The sequence below is a fragment of the Eptatretus burgeri genome, chromosome 5 (genome assembly GCF_056783735.1).
Source record: "Eptatretus burgeri isolate ZD-2024b chromosome 5, Ebu_testis_v1, whole genome shotgun sequence".
Lineage (NCBI taxonomy): Eukaryota > Metazoa > Chordata > Myxini > Myxiniformes > Myxinidae > Eptatretus > Eptatretus burgeri.
Window position 1 is genome coordinate 55264535 of NC_140965.1, and position 23091 is coordinate 55287625.

General features: G+C 43.2%; 1 pseudogene across 1 annotated transcript in view; it reads right to left on the reverse strand.

Moving 5' to 3' along the window:
• The window catches only part of LOC147026467 (uncharacterized), a 143026-nt pseudogene that overhangs the window by 65152 nt on the left and 54783 nt on the right, over positions 1–23091 (reverse strand). The window contains exons 11-22 of the transcript XR_015058365.1: positions 22554–22776; positions 22044–22221; positions 21617–21748; positions 18698–18755; positions 18204–18340; positions 18022–18090; positions 13278–13356; positions 9432–9554; positions 8618–8714; positions 7354–7501; positions 6020–6112; positions 4799–4951 (exon numbers count right to left, since the gene is read on the reverse strand). The product of XR_015058365.1 is annotated as an uncharacterized LOC147026467 (transcript). The remainder of the gene's footprint in view (positions 1–4798; positions 4952–6019; positions 6113–7353; positions 7502–8617; positions 8715–9431; positions 9555–13277; positions 13357–18021; positions 18091–18203; positions 18341–18697; positions 18756–21616; positions 21749–22043; positions 22222–22553; positions 22777–23091) is intronic.

Here is a 23091-nt window from a genome sequence, read left to right on the forward strand (position 1 = left end):
ATGTGTTAATAAAAATGCTTGTTTTGGGCAAATTCAACCATTGTAATGTGAATTGGGGTTCTGAGGTTAAATGTATTTTTTTTCTTAGAACAAGTGAAAATACACACAATTTGATGAAAAAACACGCATTTCTGTGGTAGAGGAGTGATTTGGCACAAGAAAACAGTCAGAAAAATCCAATGTGTTGGTAAAAACGCGTTTCAGGAATATAAGACCATTTTGCATGAATCAGGTTCTTGTGCAAAATGTATTGTTTGGTGAAGAACAAGTGAAAATACACACGATTTGATGAAAAACATGTTTTTGCATGAGAATAGTGATTTGGAACAAGAAACGGGATCAGAACATGCCAATATGTTTCTAAAAATGCTTGTTTTGGGCAAATTCCACCGTTTTTGTGTGAATAAGGTTTCTGATGTTGAATGCATTTTGTGCTTAGAACAGCTGTTAGATTGTGTTAGACACACACAATTAGATGAGACACATGCATTTCTGCTATAGAAGTGTGGTTTGGTGCAAAACCAGTCAGGGCAATGTAATGTGTTGTTTTAAAGGCTTGTTTCAGCCAAGTAAGACACATTTGTTTGAATCGGGTTTATTGAGCAAAAGGTATTGTTTTGTGAAGAACAACAGAAAACACACACGATTCGATGAAAAAACTCACGTTTCTGCATGAGAATAGTGATTTGGAACAAGAAACTGAGTCAGAACATGTGAATGTGTGTTGGAAATTCTCTTTTTGGACAAATTCAACCGTTTTTTGTGTGAAATAGGGTTCTAATGTAAAATATAAATATATATTTATTTATTTTTTGTATACCTTTTCGAGGCTCGTGTGAGAGCGAACACACAACGCACAGCAAGGGGGGCATGAGACAAGAGGGGCGGGAGTGGGAAGGACAAAACAGTGGGGAACAGAGACATTCGGACATCTGTGGAAGGGAGAGGGATGGGGCGGGAAACATGGGGAATACAAGATGGACATTACAGGAACTTTCAGGAAGGAAAGAAGGGAATTTGAAGGAGGTGGGCTTGGGTAGATTATCGGGGGTAGATAAGATCGAGGAGTTGGATGGGAGATGATAAGATGTGGTGGTAAACAGCTGTTTTGACGGCCTGGAGGGAAGAATGGGATTTAATAGAGTGAGGGAGATTATTCCAAATGCGGGGAAAAAAAAGAGGAATGAAAGAGTGAAGATGAGCAGTGATTCGTGATTTTGGTAGTTTTACCAGAAGGGGGTTGTTGGCAGACCTTGAGCGCCCTGCAGAAATGTGGTGGGGACAAATCGCAGAGAGAGCAGGGGGCGAGGCTGGAGAGGAGACCGTGTTAATCGCCTACACCAGCCTTGACCCACAGTTCTTGAAGACCATTTGACTGGTATACTTTCTGTAGTACATCATCAATATGCAGACATCAGTATCCGGAGACAGCACCACAATTCTGCGAGTCCCACGTTTTACAGCATGCATTGCGTGTGGAACAATTCGGCCATCTGCCTCTTCTATATCAAAGCATAGCTCTGGGACTTCAGAAGAATGCCCGCTATCTGCTAAGTGGCATGGTACTGCTGTTTCCCCTTTTATGTGGCTTGCATACAATTTAACCTTTGACTTTGCATTGGTGGCTTGTTCAATGGCCTGCTGATGAAGCAACATCTGAAGTTTTTGCTTGTTGTGACCTGATGACCAAAACCTGTTCATTTCAACAGGTAAGGGTGTTTCTAGGTTGATCATGTTTTGCTCAATAGGAGCAATCGTTTGGCGTCGTTTCCTTTCAGAATCTTTGATTGACATTTCCACGGAGGAATCAAACACGAGGTCAATTTGATTGGCACCCTGTGCAGCATTGTGAATATAGTTCAGTGTATTCACACAGAATTTGCCAAAGGTGTTGGCCTCCTTGGCGTTCATCTTGCACACATTGGCCATCATATCAGCGATGAACGTTGTAAGTACATTGTCTGCCGTGGATGGTTCTTTCTGATTCTGTTTACCAAGGGACTTCTCTAATTCCTGAACAAGTGCACTTTTGACAGCTTTCTTCATCATTCCCTCGGGATCAAACAAGTATGACGACGGTGTCACACTGAATTGTAGTAGGTCTTCCATTGAGCTTCCCCGGGCCAGTGCAACTTCCACCAGACGTTGCTGATAGCTACGTTCTTTCTGGGTCACCAATGTGCCCTTGGCTTTTCCATCCTTTTTGTCTTGTGGATGCTCATCAAGATCTGCAGATTTGTTCGGTGAATTCGGTAAATCGTCAAAGATAACCGCAAGGTCTTTTCTACCAGACGCTGCTTTCGGAACATGTTCTATGCTGCAGAACTGATATCTTTCACCTTCAGCAGCCGAGTACGGATATCATCTGTCGTCACCTCTTGGGTGAGGATATTGTGGAGTTTCAATTCCATGGGTGCAATTTGGAATGGGTTCTCATTCCTCTCAATTAAATCCATGATTGCTTGTACATTCCTCTCTGAGCTGGTCATTTCACTCTTGTTGAAATTGTGATTGACAACAGAGTCATAAGCAGTGATATTTACCCCACTAATCTCTCGATGGAGGCTACTTATGGCTCGCATCTCATGGTAGATGAGCTCCCACATTGCCACAAACTGTTTCTTTCTGGAATTGCCAATTATGCCCGAAGTACCTTTTTGGGACTTGTTTATGGTCTGTTCCAGGGCCAAGTCTGCTCCAACTGCTTTGAAGTGACCTTTTGTTCACTGCACAGCAAATTTTCCCTCCATGAATGCCTGGTGTTTCTGACAACATGGTACTCCACAACTCCACAACAACAGCTTGCTGAAGCTGCTGGTCTAACAGCTATGGTCTCTGTCTCTGTCTCTCTCTCTTTCGTGGCAATTTCAATTGTCACCATGCTAATTGTAATTGGTTGGCAAAAAAATCATTCCTTTTCTCCAACAGCCTCATCTCAGATCATCAATTCAGATTCAGACCTAAACCACTCTACCATGGACATGCTGCTTCTACTCTCCCAACAATGGTGGAAGTCCTCAATATCAGACATGAGATCATGGCCATCTCCTGAGACATACCTTGAACTTTTGATTTTGACTGTCATCCTGTCTTACGCTCCAAACTGTCTGCCTATGGAATCCAAGGCCAACTCCACACATGATTGACTGATGTCCTCATAGCCAATGTGTGGCTCTCAACGGAATCCTTTCATCTCCTCTGTTCCAGGTCCAGTCCTATTCCTGATCTTCATAAATGATCCCTCTGACTCTGGAAAATCCCCTTTATCTATGCTGAAGACTCCTCCTTCTACTGCGACATCCTTCAGACAGGCAGGCTGCAGCCTCTTCCCTCCCCTCAGACCTTGACAAAATCACTAGCTGGTCAAATACTTGGAATATGTCTTTCAATCCTGACAAATCTATCTATCTCTCTCTCTCCCTCACCTCTTTCCAAAAGGACCATCTGGCAACCTCCCCTTCCCCCTAACTACTTTCTTAACAATCCCCTTGAGGAAAATCAGTCAACTCCTGGGTCTCACAATCTGTTATGATCCTTCTTGGGAAAACTCTTTTTCAGAGTTGGCCTCCAAAGCCAGCCGACTGGGCATTCTCCATCATACAAAGTCTTTCCTTGGCCCACCTTAAGTCCTATCCACCTACAAGGGCTTCATCCGCAGCTTGATGGAGTACGGTTGTCCCCTCTGGGCGGGCTGTCTCCCCTTCCTCACGCCTTGCTCAGCGTGTGATTGCACCGTGGAAACCAAAACCTTCAAGGTCATTGAAATCTCCAGTGCTGAAGCTGAATTTATGGCCTATCACTTTCCCACCGCAAACAGGTCGGTGGTCTCTCGGTCTTCAACCTCCTCCTTTCTGGTGTTGCACCCTCTGCTTTCCGTGCTTTGTTTCCCTCAGGATTCTGTCGGGTGCACATGGTCCACTATCAACCACCTTCTGGTAAAACCTCCTCAATCCAGGATGTCTGCTCACCTCCATTCATTCATTTCTCTTTGTTCCTGCCTGTGTAACTAACTTCCACATTCTCTTCAATCTCATTCTTTCTTCCATTATCTTTTCTACCATGATTAGCAACCCCTCCCCCCTCCCTCCTCACCCCAAGCCCTCCTAAATTTCAAGTTTTTTCTTCCTGAGGGTTCCCTTCTGTATCCATCTCATCCACCCCATGCATCCTTTCCTGGCACCATTCCTCACCTCACGCATTGTTCTTCAAAATCTCCCTTTGTCTTGTCCTTTGGCTCCATTATTGGTGTCCCCTGCCCCTGCTGTTCCTTTTTCCCTGTTACGTCCTGATCCGTTCATTGTACTAGCTCTTCCACGAACCTTGACTATGTATACAAAAAAAGACACATGCTGACTATTTTCCCAGAGGTACTCACCCTTCACCAATCGAAAAAGTTTTTGTTTTTTTAAATGTGTTGCTTTATCTGCTTGTCACAAACAATTGTACTAATATGCATTTTCAAAAGCATGAAACAAATGTGGATTTCATAAGTTTTGACAAGTGCTGTAAATTAAATAACCAAGTTTCTAACAGCAGCTTTTAAGCAAAGTGATAAAAGTTTACACCCACTCAGAACCTGTCCCACTTTCACCGGTACCTTTTCTCCTCGTGCTACAGTGTGTACATCCACTTGTTTCCTGTTTGACCCACTTTATTAGTTGACATATTTCACCCAGTATATGAACTTCCATGAACCTCCATGAACCCTGCTCTTCCATGAACCTCAAGCACCTTGATATAAATAAAATGCAACAATCGGAACCTCCGACTAAATCGACTCCACTGACTGTCATCTCACCTCAATCTTTTGCACCAGCTTGACCTCACACTTGCAGCTAACAAAGCTCACAACAGAGCCTGAAGTCGAGCAACCCACACGACCAACCCGCCCAGTTCGGTGGATGGAGTCCGAAAGTGATGGTGGAAATTCATTGTTGATAACGCGGCTCACCTGGACAGAACAACATGGAAGTTTCTTTTTAGCACCTGTCAAAATGAAGTTGAAATAAATGCTTAATTCGAGAAGTCGATGGCACGCCATCACAAATCCCCACACTTCCCACCTAAACAAAGTTGAAAGATGGTCAAAAGTTCCACCCAATATCATGACCAAATAGTCAATATCAAATTTTGAGTTAATAAATTTTTTCCCCCATTTTCACCCCTGTGACCTAAGTCTCCACCCCCCTGGGGCATGAGCCGTGGGTGAAATCCAAAAAAATCAAAAATTTTATGTCTCCCAATGTTTATTACATGTACAGTTTAATTTTAAAATGATCAAAAATGTGCCCGTAATTTAATTTTTTCGTATTTGACCTTTTGACCCTGAAGCAAGGCCCAAGGGGGTGGGTGATCATAAAATAATGATACTGCTCTCGCACCTTCTTGGCAATGTGGTGATCATAAATACCAAGTTTGGTGAATTTCTGCACAACCATCTAGGCTAGGAGGAGATAGCGTGACAGAGAGAGCAGATTACAATATCCCCCGTTTCTTTAGCTGATATTATCTGGAATTGGAATTCCAGATAAGGTATTGTAATTGTGCATCGTCCATCTCCTATTTTGACTTCTCCGGCCAAACGACTGGGTCGATCCGGCTGAAATTTGGCAACATTCCACTCCTGCCTGGTAATGGGGATTACAAAACTTGTTCCGGTCATGTGACTTTAAGTCGCTCAAAATGGCAGACTTAGTAAATTCCTGCAAAAATCTTCTTCTCCACACCCATCCGTCAGAATGCTCCCACATTCGGGTTACAACATTAGGTCAGGGTAGGGATGTTAAATTGTGGAGGTCATGCCAATCATGTGACTGGAAGTGTGCCAAAATGGTGGACTTGGTAAATTTTTGGGAAAATCATGTAAATTGCTTCAAAAATTTTCTTCGCCAAACCCACCAGTCAGAATGCTACCAAATTTGGCTGACACTATTAGGCCAGGGCCCAGATAAGCTACAGGTCCAGCAGTCTTTTCTTTTTTTCTTCTTCAAAAGGCATGGGGGATAACAAGCGCAATTACCTGTGGTGTATCCACACCCCGTGACGATGTCTCCGTGGACACAAGGATGTTAAATGAGCCAGTGTGAAACTTATGGAGTGTGGCTGCACAAGCCTGTCAAAACAGACGCATCAAACCAAAATGTCAATTTCCACGTTTCTCCATTAAACACGCTCGGCAACTGACAAGTAACATTCAGTAAATAAACGCACGGACAAATCCGAAATGTGCTTCAACTACAAATGTCCTTTGTATAACTTGCATGTGATTCATGAAGTATCAGCAAATGAGAGCCAACCACAGTTGGCGCTGCCATTATAATAGCCAAGTTGGAACTCCTCCAATTTGTGCAATCTCAGTTCGATTCCCAAAGAAATAACATTCGATTCCAAACAAATTTTTCAACATACACTCCACCATTCATCGGAGCAGTTGGATCAGCTTTCTAAATCGCTTATGAATTCCAAACATTCGATACATCTTTATAACGAAAGCATATCATTAGGCTTTGGCAGGTAACACTGTTTTCAATGCCTGTTCAATTCCTCACATCATTTTAAACATGAAGAAATGATGCAATGGCAACTTCGAGACAGAAACACGTCGTCAACAGTTTCACTTCATAACCGTTTGTCCCAATCAATAGAGTTACCTCGGAATAAGGGTTGCAGCATCAAGGCCCATGCCTGGTGTTGGCTTAATGGTTAAGGTAGTGGGCTTGGGATCCTTGGGTCCTGAGTTCAAATCCCGCTCAGCTGTTGAATTAACACCAGGTGGGGTTGACTCTGCCTGTCATCCTTCCGAGGTCGGCAAAATGAGTGCCAGCATGCTGGTATACTGTGTCGGAGTGGCGACCCGTCCAGGATTGTTCCCAATAGCCAAGGAGACTGCTTCGGCGGCACCAACGCTCTGCACAGAGTATGGTCCTAATGGATGGATGGATCAAGGCCCGGCTTGTTTGGAAGAGGGGACGTCACGCTTCAACCCCTGGCTCGCACTGTGATGAACCCAGGTTCACATCCCACATTATATGGTGATGTGTCGAATGTTCCCTCAATGCCCTTGTATTTAATGTGAAAGGATACCAATTGTCTCCCAAAATCTTCCTTTTCAATGTCATTTTAGCTCACCACAAGACAACCGTTATTATTTGTTTATTTTCTTATTTTTACATCCATCTAACTTGCTCGTCACAAGACGGTGCATATTAAATGGAACTGGACGAATTAAAATTGTACTGTATTTGACTTCAACGTAAATAGCTGCATGTATAAAACTTATTTGACAACCCACATGAGACAAAAAGCCACTGTTCTAACGACATAACGGAAAGAAACAAAAATGGCACACAATACCTCAGACGACATTGAGCCGTGCAGACGAGAGTGAGGAATTTTCTTCTTCTCAATAACATATCCCAGCCAGTTGAAGCCTTGTTACAAAACACCAAAGTGCCCGTCTTCTGCTGCTCCGGACAGTTCTTTAACAATTCCAGTAATGCGTCTGCGCATCACACAATGCGCATTACCTCCTGCAAAATGGTGAACTGAAAAATACTTCCTCAAATTACCATCACCTAGCAATGAAAATGGGAAATGGAAAGGAAGGAAATATGGAAGGGAAGAGGGAGGGGGCTGGATAGGATACGTGTGTTGGAGATGACATGCGTGATGAGGAAAGAAGAAGAAGAATAAGAAGAATAAGAAGAAGAATAAGCATACGAATAAGAATAAGAAGAATACAGATCATAAGGGGTGAGGAAGGGGGGCAGCCAATTCCACCATTTATAATTATGTCATGTGGCCCATTAGACTCATTTTATTGGGGGAAAATGAGCATTTTTGCAACTTTAAAAAAATTCTCAATCATACAAACACCTTCCAAGTTTGGTCATTGTTTCTTGGAAGAAGGGGTGACAGGATTGTACAAACTACACTGTAATATTCTGATTTTATAATCACACTGCACCCAAAAGCTGCAAGCAATTAAATCATCAAAATAAATCCCATTAGCAAGAGTGCAAGTCATCATCATTTCGTCCGCAGCCTGTGGCTGGCTGGTGGCTGCATCATTGCTGGGATTGCAGCTGTACTGCTGATGCAGTGCCCCCGTTTCCAGGAACTCATTTTGATAACCTCGGAAGGATGACAGGCTGAGTCAACCCACCTGGTGTTATTTAACGAGTTAACAGGGGCTTGAACTGAAGACCCTAAGATCTTAAGCCAGCCACCTTAACCGTAAAGCCAACACCAGGCTTACGAGTGTAAGTCACAAGGAGCAAAATTTCAAAGTAATAATTAATTAATGTACATACATACAAACATATACATGTAGTGGGTACCAGGAAGCAAATGCCACAACACCAGCTATTTCTACATGAATTCTGGCCAACAGGAAATGTCTGCCACACATTAACCTGTCTGTGGTACACAAAACAGCTGTTGGTAGGCAGGAACAATTTGAATTTTAAAAAAAGCATCCTCTCGCTAAACAGTTGCATCGGCTCCACATATTAAGCACGAGCTTATCAAAGCTACAGCCCCTGTTCCATGCATGGGATTGTGCTCATCAAAGTTGCAAAGGTTGGGAGGTCATTAGTGTTTCCGTCATTATACTTACTCAGCTTCTGGTAATTCCGGAGACGCATGAAGGTTTGCAGCACGTGTGATGGGATGCAGTGCAGGTTCTGACTCTTTATTGTCACAAACACAGATGCCTGTGAAGAATATCAACTCGTACTTCTTGGACTTGAGGTAGACTTCTGTCTTAATCAGCAAAAGCAGATGAAAACTAGAACGGCACTCAGCAGAGTGCATACCTCCAACCAGACTGACCAGTTGATGTTTTGCATCCCACTGATAAGCCGGATCTGCATCCACACCTGAACCAAAATCTAATCGGCTCGTTTGTGTCACATACCCAACTCATCTACCTATTTTTGTCATAACCCGTCAACAACATTTCGAAATATCATGCAATATACATATCATGGGTCATGGGTGAGTACATAACCTCTGTCCATCTTTGGTGGCAGAGGTAATTTCAAAATAAAGACCAATAACTGCACCAAAGTCCCAACAACAAAGCCAGACATAAACACACACACACACACACACACTCACACACACACACACACACACACACACACACACACACACACGCACACACACACGCACACGCACACACACACACACGCACACGCACACGCACACGCACACGCACACGCACACGCACACTATGTAATGGTAACTACTTAACAAAAGCTGTTTTATTTGAAGTTATAACCTTCACTTATAAGCAATTGACTGATTTCCCAATTGCCCGGATCATCAGCTGGGCGCCGTTCTTCATCGAGGTTTCAATCCTTTCAGTCATTTACATGACTATATATCATCATTTATATGACAAACATATCCATTTGAGAGTCACTCGCATCCATAACTTTGGACAATAGGTTGTCGAGGCCTTTGGGAAACGTAGCTCCTGTGAGGATCAGTTGTGCCCCCTCCGATCTTGCAGACTCGTAAGGAACTCTCCGGGTAGGCACTGGACAGATCTGGAACAGCAATTATCAAAGAAATAAAAGTCATATTAAAAAACAACAACATTCTTCACCACAAGGAGCTGCACAAACAAAATATCTTCAAAAAAAAAATAGATCTTTTATACAAGGTCAAGGAAGAGGCAAAAATTTCAAAGTAATAATTAATTAATTTACATACATACATACATACATACATACATACACACATGTAGTGGGTACCAGGAAGCAAATGCCACAATACCAGCTATTTCTACATGAATTCTGACCAACAGGAAATGTCTGCCACACATTAACCTGTCTGTGGTACACAAAACAGCTGTTGGTAGACAAGAACAATTTGAATTTTAAAAAAAGGATCTTCTCGCTAAACAGTTGCATCGGCTCCACATATTAAGCACGAGCTTATCAGAACTACAGCCCCGATTTCTCTGCAAGATTGTACTTCAGCCAACACGGGGAAAAGGACTGGTCTCCTATGTCTGCCACCCCTGATATTAATTCAGCCTGTGAATTCTTCCACAGAAACCTGCTCTCTCTTAAGCAAATATCCAACCCATCTCGTCTTCAGTTGCCATACCCCTTCTTCCCGCCCAAGGTACACCAAATCATGTGGTCAGGAAGTTGCCTGGAAACAACTTGCCTTATTTTCCTGGAAGGCAAATCCTTCTGAAGGCAATCTCAAATCATTCCACAAAGTCTACAACAAGTGCATGTCCTCTCAGGAGAATCAGAAAATAACATTAGTCCAAACTCAAGAATGAACTTTCAAATTTATCTCCCTCCTCTAAAACCTGGTGGTGCCTTTTTAAGTCTGTCTCTGGAGTATGCTCCCCCTCCACCCCTCCATCCCTTCCCTCACTTCAAATGGCACCACAGCCAACTCTGCCAGCAAGAATGCCGAATGCCTCAATTGTGTGTTTGCTTCTAAATCTTGTGTACCAAAGCCCTCACTTTCCACACGAACACTACCCAACCACACTCAACTGCTCTTGGACACTGTGTGTTTGACATGTGAGAAGAAAGTTTATGGCAACCCTCAACTCTGATTCTGCAATTGGACCAGACAGCATCAGCTCACGTATCCTAAAAACCTGTTCTGCTGCTCTTGCACATCCTCTTTCTGCTCTGTTCACCACATCATTTTCCCTGGAGGCCGAGATCATGTTCCTTCTGCTTGGAAGTCAGCAAAAATTACTGCACAACAAAAACAAGGAGCAAAAACCTATCACCTGAACTACAAACCAATCAGCTTACTTCCAATAATCAGAAAATCCAATATTGCAGCTGAAATGATATCCTTCCTTTTCTCCAATGGCCTCATCTCAGATCAAATTCGTATTCAGACCTGGTCACTCGACCTAGGACGTGCTGCTTTTGCTCTCTCAACAATGGATGGAAGCCCTCGATGTCAGACATGAGATCAGGGCTCTCTATGCAGACATTATCTCGAGCATTCAATACAGTCTCGTACCCTGCCTTCCTCTCCAAACTCTCTACCTATGGTATCCAAGGCCAACTCCACACAAGGCTTACTGACTATCACTAGTCTTGTAGCCAACATATGGCTCTCAATATTATCTTCACATCTTCTCCCGTCAAGGAGTTCTAGGCCCCGTCCAATTCCTAATCTTCATCAACGATCTCTGAATCCCTGGAAATTCCTTTATGGCTTTGATGATGACTCCACACCCTCTGCCGTAACACCCATCCTTCTGCTGATAGGCAGGCAGCAGCCTCTTCCCTCTCTTCAGACCTTGATGCAATCACAAGCTGGTAAAACACTTGCAATGTGTCTTTAAATCCTCACAAATCTCACTCTCTCACTATCTAAAAGGACCATCTGGCAAACCATCCCATCTACTTTCTTAACAATCCTCTTGAAGAAGTTCAGTCACTTAGTCTTTTCGACCTCATGATCAGCTATTAGCTTTCTTGGGCAAATCACTTTTGGAAGTTAGCCTCCAAAGCCAGTTATCCTCCATCATGCAAAGTCCTTCCTTGGCACATCTGAATTCTTATCCACCTGCAAGGCCTTCATTCACAGCTTCATTTCGTGCTGCTCTCCTCTCCGGGGTGGTGTCCCTGCCTCACACCTTGCCAGCATAATGCCATGGAAACCAAGACCTTCAGGATCATTGGAATCTCCCGCGATGAAGTCGAGTCAATAGGGTTATCACTTCCGTATCACAAACAGGTCGGTGGGAGACAAAACGTAAACTGTTCAGCCTGGTGGAGATATGCACTCGATTAAGCACCATTCATACCAAGCATCTTCTTCATCTGTTCAGGTCACAATATTGATGCGAGCTTGTGCTTGCTATCTGGGCATTTTATTTGAACTCAGTCACCATTGCGAATCACAGTCTCTGTGCATGTGTTTGCTTGTCTGAGTAAGTTTTCACTTTATCCTGTTGCTTTGAAAAATAAATTTCTGCTTTTGCTCTAATAATCACATTATGGTCACATTATACTGAAGATCACATAATTATCACATTATACTGATGATCACATAATGATCACACTATATGCTGGGTGTAGTGGCGTGCGCCTGTAATCCGGCTACTGGAAGGCTGGGGTTGGAGGATCTCTTGAGTATGGGAGCCGTGTTGTGCTGCGCTAAAAGACGGTACAAAGCAGCTCGGCCAATATGGCAGCACCCAACCCTGGTTGTCAGGTCAGGCCAGATTAGATATGTGACTTTCTACGGATTTCATGTAAAACCCATACTAATCTGTTCATGGTCAAGTATCGGTGACTAAACCAGCTCTCCCCCCCCACCCCCACTAAGTCTCCTTGGTATGGAGAGTGTATGGACATGGACACCCAGCAAGATTAAATACTAAATCTGCCAAAGGGTGGAGGAGCTCCTTGTGAGCCAACGATCATCAATAACTGGTGCCAACTGCATCGGCGGATATCCTTCTGTAGTTGGTTATCTTCCCTGGGAGGTTGGTGGCAGGAATTGCACCCTGGTCACCACAGAACACTTCATTCCCCAAAACACACTACAGTGTGTGTTGGGGTGGTGCTGAGAAGTCATCCACTGAATGGCGGTCACCTCGGGTTAACCTGTCCCTTCCCTAAGAGACGGGGATGGGACAGGCATCTGCCTGGGGGATGGCTTGACGAAGGCCCATAGAGTACCAGCATAAAGTGGACATAGTGACGTGCTGTGGAGCATACTCCCAATGTTTGCATGTATGTATGTATTATGTATGCATGTGTGTATGTGTGTATGTGTGTATGTGTGTATGTATTATGTATGTCTGTGTGTATATGCATGTATGTATGTGTGTATGTATTATGTATGCATGTGTGTATATGCATGTATGTATGTGTGTATGTATTATGTATGTCTGTGTGTATATGCATGTATGTATGTGTGTATGTATTATGTATGTCTGTGTGTATATGCATGTATGTATGTGTGTATGTATTATGTATGCATGTGTGTATATGCATGTATGTATGTGTGTATGTATTATGTATGTCTGTATTATGTATTATGTGTATGTAATATGAATGTGTGCATGTATGTATTATACATACATATATATATATATATATATATATCGGGTGTATAAAAAAAATAGTGTGGTAGATAAAAACATTAGAAAGGAAAAATAACATGCACCAAAAACTTTAACATTTTCACGCCAACGCTGACGCTCACGCCGGGGGTATCGCTATCGCTCTCTGTTCTTCGAACAGGCGAGCTAAAAATGGGTCCATTACCTTGACGTATGCAAACAACACCAGGTGTTCCCACAAGAACATCAATCGTTTTGTTCTGCAAAAATGTCCTCATAAACGTCTGCGGTGGAGTCAGGCAGAGATAAAAACAGAACAAAGCCAGGCATTCAAGTTCAAATAAGAATGAATTTTACAATCATTTACACATTCTTATCCTTTTGTCAGCCATCTGTAGAATTAGCTCACTCTGCCAATCAAATCCCATCTTTGCTTCCAATTCCTCAAGCTGGTAGCTGACTTGCATCCCCCATTACCTCTCATTCATAGCCACAAGCTATTCTCATCAATACACTCCAGCTCCACAAAATCTGTCCCCACCAACGAACCCGAGTCTCCGTTGTGATCTATCCAAGTTTGAATGTAAAATGCACATTCATGCTCCGTCCTCGTTTTTCCTCGTGCACATTTATGTTCTGCCCATGTCTTTCCTCATGCATATGTCGAGAAGAAGAGGTTGCTGTGGCTCAGGCCCGTTTGGAAGCGATGTCCGACGCTCTGTGTTGGGGTGTATTCGACACCATTTTGTCAGCTGGATTACCGACACTTTCAGAGAAGGTGGGAATGCTCTTGTCCAGTAGTGCCACATCTCTGATGTCATTCATTATATCTGAAGATGATATTGAAGGGATTCCACCAGATACCCAGGTACATGCTGACCCAGCTTCGTCACTCAAACCAGTGTCATTTCAGACAGACCTCCTTTCACCAGCCATCAACACTGTAGTACCAGCAACCATGGATAACTCATCGACATCAAACGTGTCCAACAGACAAGTTCTATCTGTTCAGTATAACATGATGCCAACTCCTGGACTATCGTACGCAACTCACCAGACACAAACTAATGACTTGCACACAATCTTCGTGTCGTCATCCTTCTCCAATGCTACGTGTCACGGTTGCACACAAATGCACACACATACACATGTATATATTGTTACGGCTGTGGAAATTTGCAATACACCAAAAAGGGTCCTTATATCAGTTTTGATGATAAGTATATGTGTAGTTACATTACCCCACCGTTGTTTAGAGGGAATTTCCGTGTTCACCGGGCTGCGATCCTTTGAGTTAGCCGTTTTTCTTTTCTCTATTATTATTTTGGACCAATCATCCCCCAACAAACAAATCGCCACCACCATCATTCCCAAACAACTACAACTCAGACACCACCACCTTCACCTCTTTACCTCCACAACTCCACCCCGCAAACATCGCATCACCACCATTCTCAAACGACGCCCGCCAGCAACCAAATCGCCACAACCAACACCCTTCCCAAACCACCACAGCAAACTCCCACCACCTTCGCCTTTTACCAAACGTCGTGCCATGGGTTGTGAAAGGGTTCGTTTCACCTCGAAAAACGGATCAGGAATGATTCACGCCCACTTTTCATCCATCCAATGGCTGAGCATCGGGTGGTGTAGCCCCGCCTCCGAACCCGCTGTGATCCACAAATTTGCATAGGCGCTCCTCCCCCGGCCTATATAAGCGCGAGCACAACACAGCTCGGGGCAGTCAAGCGGCAGCCAAGTCTGGAGTCGGTGGAGTGGCAGTCTGGAGGGGTCGGAGAACCGGACGGAGCTCGAAGAGGCAGACGGCGGCAGTGTCGGTGCGGCAGTGTCGGGAGACGGATCTCGAAGCAGACGGGAAAGGAAGACGGGGGCCGAACGCCGAAGAGAGCTCACCGGCCACGACGGGCACGAAGCCAGGCTCAGCTACGCTGACATCACGGCTTGCCCGCCATCGCGCCACGAGGGCGTGGGTAAGACCCTTCGGTCTTGTGGACCTGGCCACTCATCCAGGTTCTACGCACATTTGGTCCACGGACCTGTCCGCCACCCTTGCCTTTGAGGGTGGCTTTTTCCTTTGCTTTTGTGCAAGTGCATGTGTTGGCGCCGTCTTGTAAAGTAGACCTGTGTAAGTGACTGTGCATGTACATTCTCATTGCTCGTATTCGGTTGTAACTCTGCCTTTATTTGCTTGCTTTCACTGTATACATGCCTGAATTACTGTATGGCTGTAAAATACGTGCTTGTCTGAGTGTGCAATAAATGTGCTTGTTGAACTGTTCCCCGTTTCGTTGCGTCCTTTCCTTTGTTTGAAAGTTCCATCTTGCATCACGGAAGGAATAGGTAGGAGGGTGCAAGCACCCGGTAAATAATCACGTCCGTCGGGACCGGCGATAACACCGCTCGGTTATCACTGAAGCACGGAATTGACCGCTTAAGCGGTTCATGTCCTCGGCTGGCCAGCGGCGAGGTACGATCACCTGGTTAACTACCCACGCAGGTACTTAGGTAGGTCGAGTTTGGCGAACAACCCTATCCTGCGCGGGTAGCCAATTGGCACGATTGTGGTGTGGTCGAAAGACCCACCCGTGACTAGCTCCTGGCGATAGTTCCAAGGAGGGTCACGACTGAATTGTCCGTTCGGACAGTAATTCATAACAATATATACATATACACACCGATGAGCCAAAACATAATGACCACCTGCCTAATGTGCTGTTGGTCCTCCGTGTGCCACCAAAACAGCGCCGACCCACCGAGGCATGGACTCCACAAGACCCCTGAAGGTGTCCTGTTGTATCTGGCACCAAAACATTAGCAGCAGATCCTTCAAGTCCTGTAAGTTGCGAGGTGGAGCCGCTGTGAATCGGACTTGTCACTCCAGCACATCCCACATATGCTCAATCGGATTGAGATCTGGAGAATTTGGAGGCCAGGGCAACACCGTGAACACTTAATCATGTTCCTCAAGCCATTCCCGAACAATTTGTGCAGTGTGGCTGGGTGCATTGTGCTGTTGGTGCAGGGCGCATTGTGCAGGACGCATCCTGCTGAAAGAGGCCACTGCCATCAGGGAATACCATTGCCATGAAGGGGTGCACCTGGTCTGCAACGATGTTTAGGCAGGTGACACGTGTCAAATTGATGTCCACATGAATGGCCGGACCCAGGGTTTCCCAGCAGATCATTGCCCAGAGCATCACACTCCCTCCACCGGCTTGTCATCTTCCCACAGTGCATCCTGGTGCCATCACTATGTAACTATGCCAAAGGTCATATTAAATCATCCCCATCCACATTCCTTAGTGGGTGTCGGGAAGTGTTTTAGGCACCCACAAGAAATAGAAAAACAAAACAAAAAATTTGGTTTCTTCAAAGTGCTGACGTGATTAAAACAGCACCGGGCAACGCTGGGTACCGCTGCTAGTCATGCATAACGATTATTCCTAAACTATGTTGTTGAAAGATTTGTTAATGTATCGACCTGCCATCAGGTTGCCATGGATATGGATCAAGTTGGTGCGAAAGATTTCAGCAATACCACCACACATCATGATACTTCCACATCCAAAATTGGTGGCTTGCCAAATTGATACAGACTGGGGCAGATCAGTCATTGAATCTTCTGTAAACCCATGCATAGCCATCATGCCTTTCAAGGAAAAAACTTCGATTCATCACTGAACAAATCACTTGCTATTGCCTCAGTGTCAATCAGACATGCTGATTTGACCACTGCAAGCATGTTTGGATGTTTTGTGGTGCAAGTCTTAGACGCTGAGCAGGACAATGACCACGTATCCCTGCATCATGGAGACAGCTCAAAAATGTTGACACTTATCCTGCAAGATCCATGGAGTGCTTGTAGTACTCTGGGCAGTTTGAAACTGATTGTGTTGATACGTCGTACGAATGTATCAGTCCTGAGCAGGAGTCATTATCCTGTGACGTTTACCATTTTTTTGTGTGCAGAGTCAAAGCTCATGGAAGAGCTAGTACACTGAATGAATCAGGACATAACAGGCCAAAAGGAACAGAAGAGAGGGGTTGGGGGTGGGGGGGCCACCAACAGTAGAGTTAAAGGATAAGATAGAGGGAGACTTGAACAAATAATGAGTGTTGGGAGGAATGCGGGTGGGGTGGACACATGGGGTGGACAGGATGGATACAGATGTAAACTCTCAGGAAGGAAAAACTGGAAAAGCGGAAGGAGGGCTTAGGGTGGGGGTATTAACAAGGGTAAAAAAGATCATGGTTTTGGATTGGGTATGATCTGAGATCGCAGTAAACAGGTGTCTTGAAGACCTGGCTGGAAGAATGAGATTGAAGAAAATGTGTAAGTTGGTTCCACAGGTGGGGTGGGGGGGGGGAGAGGAAAGATTAGTGGATGTGATCAGCGAGTCTGGATTTTGGGAGTTTCACCAGAATAGGATTAATGGTAGACCATGTGCACTCTGTAGAAACCTGAGGGGACAAAGCATGGAAAGAGCAGAAGTTGCAAGACCAGAATGGAGGTGGTGGAAGACAGAGAGAGCATCGACCTGTCTTGCCATATCTCATTGATCCAGTGACTTGATAACGCCTTCTGGGGTCATAAACAGTTTCACTCCTCACGATAAAGAGCCTTACAACATGGCGAATGGAAGACTCTGCTTGAAGGTGTCTAATTATTTGATTCCTCTCATTTTCTAATAGACTTAGCATTGTAATGGATTGTTGAAGAATGTAATCAGTATGTTGTATAATACCGATTCGTTTAACTCGTGCCACTTGGAATGAACACTGGAACAGTCCTTCAACAATTACATTATCGATTCCAACAGATAATCTTGCTTGACAGCAAACTCGGGCAACATTATCTGGCTGAAGTAGAACCGAACATTCTTAATCGAAGGCATAGGCATTTTGTATCAAACACACACACAACTTACCATGCCTCTGCCTCCACCAATTGATAACACTTTCAAATGTGTGCCACGTGTCAGACTCCGAGCAATATTCTGCAAGATAAGATGCTTGGTGATCAGATGACACTGGGGGAAAAAATATGTAAAGAAAGTCAAACTTTTCTAATAGTGCTATGTGATGAAGCTTTGTACCAACTTGGACTTACTGTGACCTGATCGAGGAGAATCACGCGATGGCACCATCACAATAGCTCGAGGATTCTGGATCTCCGTTTCGATATTCGTCTCGTCCTCATTCAATCGCTGAATCAAGGGCAGCATGTAGCACAGTTTTTCCCACACCCTGTGACACATACCATCGTACATGCATTATTCCAACGCTTTTACCATTAGGTGACATTGCAGGACAATGCAATCTTCTATCTTGGGAAGAAAAAATAAAAAGTTAAGAAAATAAGGTTAATCAGTCCTACAAGTCTGAAAGGGGGAAAAAAACAAAACAAAACAAAAAAACACACTTTCACTAAATGGCAGAAGTGTTCCATATCTACTTTCAATAGCTAATGGCAGAGAAACTAAATAAATACACCAAACTTGGTGGCATAATACTTGGAATGTTCACCGAACAATGGAATACAAACAATGGCTGTGCCTCACTACAAAAGAGGTATTTACAAGACAGTCCTCTATCCGCACCTACCGGTCTCTGCGGCACAGAGCACATGTGAACCCTTCATAACGTGAGGAATCGTTTGAACCTAGGAAGGTTGGGGGAGTAAGTATAATTATTATAATGCTTATTATTACTATACTAAAAAATAGAATATGTTTGTATGTAAGTGTGTGTGTTTGTTTGTTTGTTTGTTTGTTTGTTTGTTTGTTTGTTTGTTTGTTTGTTTGTCCTTTATGGGCGGCAGAACCGTTGGATGAAATTAGATGAAACTTGGCATGAATGATCCTTGGGACATGAGAACGGACATGGGGGGGGGGGGTGTGGGGGGGGATAAAGTTCAAGGTCAAAGGTCATGGAGTCAAGGGGTCAAGGTCACCGGGTAACTTCAATTTCTCAATTTCATCCGATCGGGACGGGACAACGCCATTCGACAGATAATCAAAATTAAATGACACAGTTGATTGACGACATTCACTTCCGACTTCCAGTTTGAGTTATGATGTCATAAATTGACTAAAACGTCAACTTTTCATGTTTGTTTGTCCTTCATAGACGGCCAAACCGTTGGAGAGAATGAGATGAAACTTCGCATATGTGATCCTTGGGAACGGACATAAGAGGATCAAGGTCAAGTTCAAGGTCAAAGGTCACGGGGTCAAGGTCACCGGATAAGGTCAATTTCTCAATTTCATCCGATCGAGACGGGACCAACGCCATTCAACAGATAACTGTACCCACCCATGGGTGGGTACTTTGCTAGTTATTACTATTATTACAAAAGCACAAGATTAAGATGTCAACCAAATACTCTTTTTCAGACGTGACATCATAGGATACAACTAGAATCAAATAACTGAAAAAAAATACAGCACTGGAGTATCAGGAGGAACAGACAGACATAGATAGATGGAGTTGTCAGGAGGAACCTGGATAGGATTCGGGTTTCAGCTGCTACTCCTCTACCCTCTCAATCCCATCCAGGCACAGCCAAGTGAGCCCTACAAAAACTATTTGCAAGATTCACCCCTCACTCACACAAAAGATACTTACTCACTCAAGCCACACTACATACCAACAGAAAGCATACGAACCACACACCAACAAAAAGCACACCCTCACGCCAACCCACCCCCCCCCCCCACCATTTCACCTTCACTCACACTCACACCAGAAATACCTTAACAATTCTTACTTTATTTAACTCCATAGAATGTACACAGGAACTCTCCAGCACACACATCATTACACAGGCCCTCTATTTATAATGAAGATCCATTTCCGGTAAACACTAATGACACGCTTCCAGTTCAATTCATTAATTAACTAAATAAATAAATATAAACAAACAAAAAGAAACCACATTATCCGTATTTATTATTATTATTATTTCACACAACTCCCAAGGCTACAGGAACCTGCTCACACGAAAACCAACCAAACTTAAACAACAGATTACAATGACATCTAAAATCCTTCTCACACGACCGAATCAAACTCTGAGCACAACAACCCCTCTCTAACATTATGGCGTACATAGTCTCAGCACGAATCACAAAATCATCTCTTAACAGAACAAATTCCAACAAATCTAATAAGCTAAGATGAAAACACGTTGTAGTCTATCTTTACTGGTACATTACTAGATGTAAACGTGTACAAGACAACAAGAAAACTAAAATTGTCAACTTTATGATACACATTTGGACTAAAACAATTATTTCCAACTCTAACTAACACATCCATATATGCCACGACACTATCATCATTGCCACTCATACGTTATGAGGTTTCTGGATAAATCCTATGACTCAGCCTATCAAAAAACTTAAAATTAATCACACAAATATCATCAATATAATGACATGTAGAAGATAATGTAGGCCTCGGTTTTTTAGGCCTAACTTCTTCTCCAGCAAAATTAAACCCCAGTCTTTGGCCTACAGGCCCATCAGCTGGCCACTTCCTTCCTCTCCTCAAGGAAGAACTGTTCAGCATTCTTACCGACGCAACCTGTCTTCTTACCCCGAACCCTACACAATACATCCAACAACAACAACAAACCATCTGTAAATGGAACAGTACTCAATGGAGCTCATACCTCCGCCAGGCTGAACAGTTTACGTTTTGTATTCCACTGATAGGCCGGACCTTTATCCGGACCTGAACCAAAATCGAATCGGCTCGTACTTGTCACCTAACCAACTCACCCACCAAGTTTCGTCCGAATCCGTCCAAACTTTTTGAAATATCGTGCTATGTTGTTTTTGGACCCATTTCTCAATGTTGAAGAATCACTTGTAAAATTAAATTCTCCTATCCGGATCCGGATCCGAATCTTCACCAAAATCAAATCGATTAGTCCTTGTCACACACCTAACCTGTCCACCAAATTTCATCCAAATCTGTCCATAACTTTGAGATATCCAGCTCAGACAAACAAACAGACAGAGGTGAAAACATAACCTCCGTCCACCTTCATTTGTGGAAGTAATTAGCACAGACAGACTACGTACGTATGGACATATGTACGTATGGTTGGATGGACAACCCAAAAACATAATGCCTCTGGCGACTTCGTCAGCCGAGGGATAAAAACTATTTCCATTCCTAATTTATCCGAAAAGGCATCCCACAAAGTAGTTCAAATAATATACATAAAACAGCTCATTAGTATTCATGACCCTGGAAGTACCGTAGTTGGCGATGGTTGTGAGTGTCAGGGAGGGATAAACAACTCTATCGTTCCGACTGACAGCTTTGCTAACTACCATAGTTGATCTAACTCCATCTTACTCCAAATCAACTTACTTATGAATGAAGGAAAGAAAATTGGGGAAATTAGTCAATGCGACTGATACGGTGAAAAATATGGTACTTGCATCTTGCTGCAGTCTCTTTAAAATAATATTGTTCAAGTTGTTACTGCACAACTGAAGGTAGTTTCACCTGGATTGGCGTAGGTACATGGATCTTAAAGCTCTCAATAATTTGCTGGAGCTCTGCAGACACAACCAATGAGTTAAAGGATGGCATTATGGTTTTCATTCCATCTTCTGAAACAATTGGTTCCATAGGGTTCTGGAGACATGTGGACAGATATTAGAAATTATCAATACTTAGTCTTAAACAGACTATACTCAACTTACAAGCACTTAAATATGAGAAAAACATCTATTTTCAGTTTATACCAAATGTAACAAAACAAAACATGCTTCACATTTAAAGTTTTTATTTTTTCTGTTAAACTACAACAAAATTAACTCATTGTTAAAAACACAAACTTTATTGCGCTTTATGGAGAAAAAAAATGAAAGTACTTACAATAATGAGATTGAAACAAAAGTAGAATAAAACCTATTCCAACTTAACCTGCCTCGTTTGTCTTTTTGATGGTGAAATGGTCACCAGAATATTTCTTTCTTTTCCAGCCTTTGGAAACAAGAGGAGGATAGTCCAGCTTTCTGTACTGCTTGCTGGAATGTCGATTAAGATTTGGTGACCGTGCCTGGATAAGCAGCTTGTCATTTGATGCCTCAAATATCTTCACTGGCCTGAGAAAGCCCAAGTTGCTATTCATACGATGGTATGAATAGCAACTGAGTAAAGATGAAAAAAAAATTAACATCTAATCAACAACCAACTCACGTAGTTAATCATGCAAGATAAATAAGATAAATCAATCAATCAGGCCAGTCCTGTAAAAAAAAAAAATTAATAATAATAATCAGGACTCATCTGACATGTTCGGATCAAGTAAAATTTTGCAAAGAGTAAAAGTTAGACCTGTATTTAAGCATTGGGTCAGTAATAAAGCAAAATGCCACTAATCAGCTTCGCTTGGAGAAAACCCCTACAGTGGTAATGACACAGTGCAAGGTCATACCTCCGGATATTGTGTACATTAAGCTGATCCAGCTTTCTTTGCATCCAGTATGGGACCCGAATCACTGGATCTTCTTTTTCTGTCGAATCTAAACCTGAAGTGGTCACCGATCCCCTTCTTGGATTCTTGGACTTCTTCTTCTTGGACCACAACAAGCAGAACAAATCCGAGGATGTGAACACCAAAAACTGGTCACCAGGCAGACCAGTTTGCGCCCAACATTCTGAGTGAGGAACACAGAAAGGGTTTGTTGAAGAGAGGGCATATGGAATGGACAAGAGGGAAGAGTAAATAATAGTAATAATAGTCACATTAATAATAGCAATAATAGTCATAATAATGGAACAAAATAAAGAAAAACAAGGATGCATGTCCTTACGAAAGGACAACCCCTAACCACAACTGTAAAATGGGACGTGCAGAGTTTACATTAAAATAAAAAAAAACAAGTGGTGCCAGGCACAACAAATCCCACCCATTTAAGGCATAAAGTTATTTTGGGGATCAAATTTAAATTCGATACATCCTTAACCTGAAT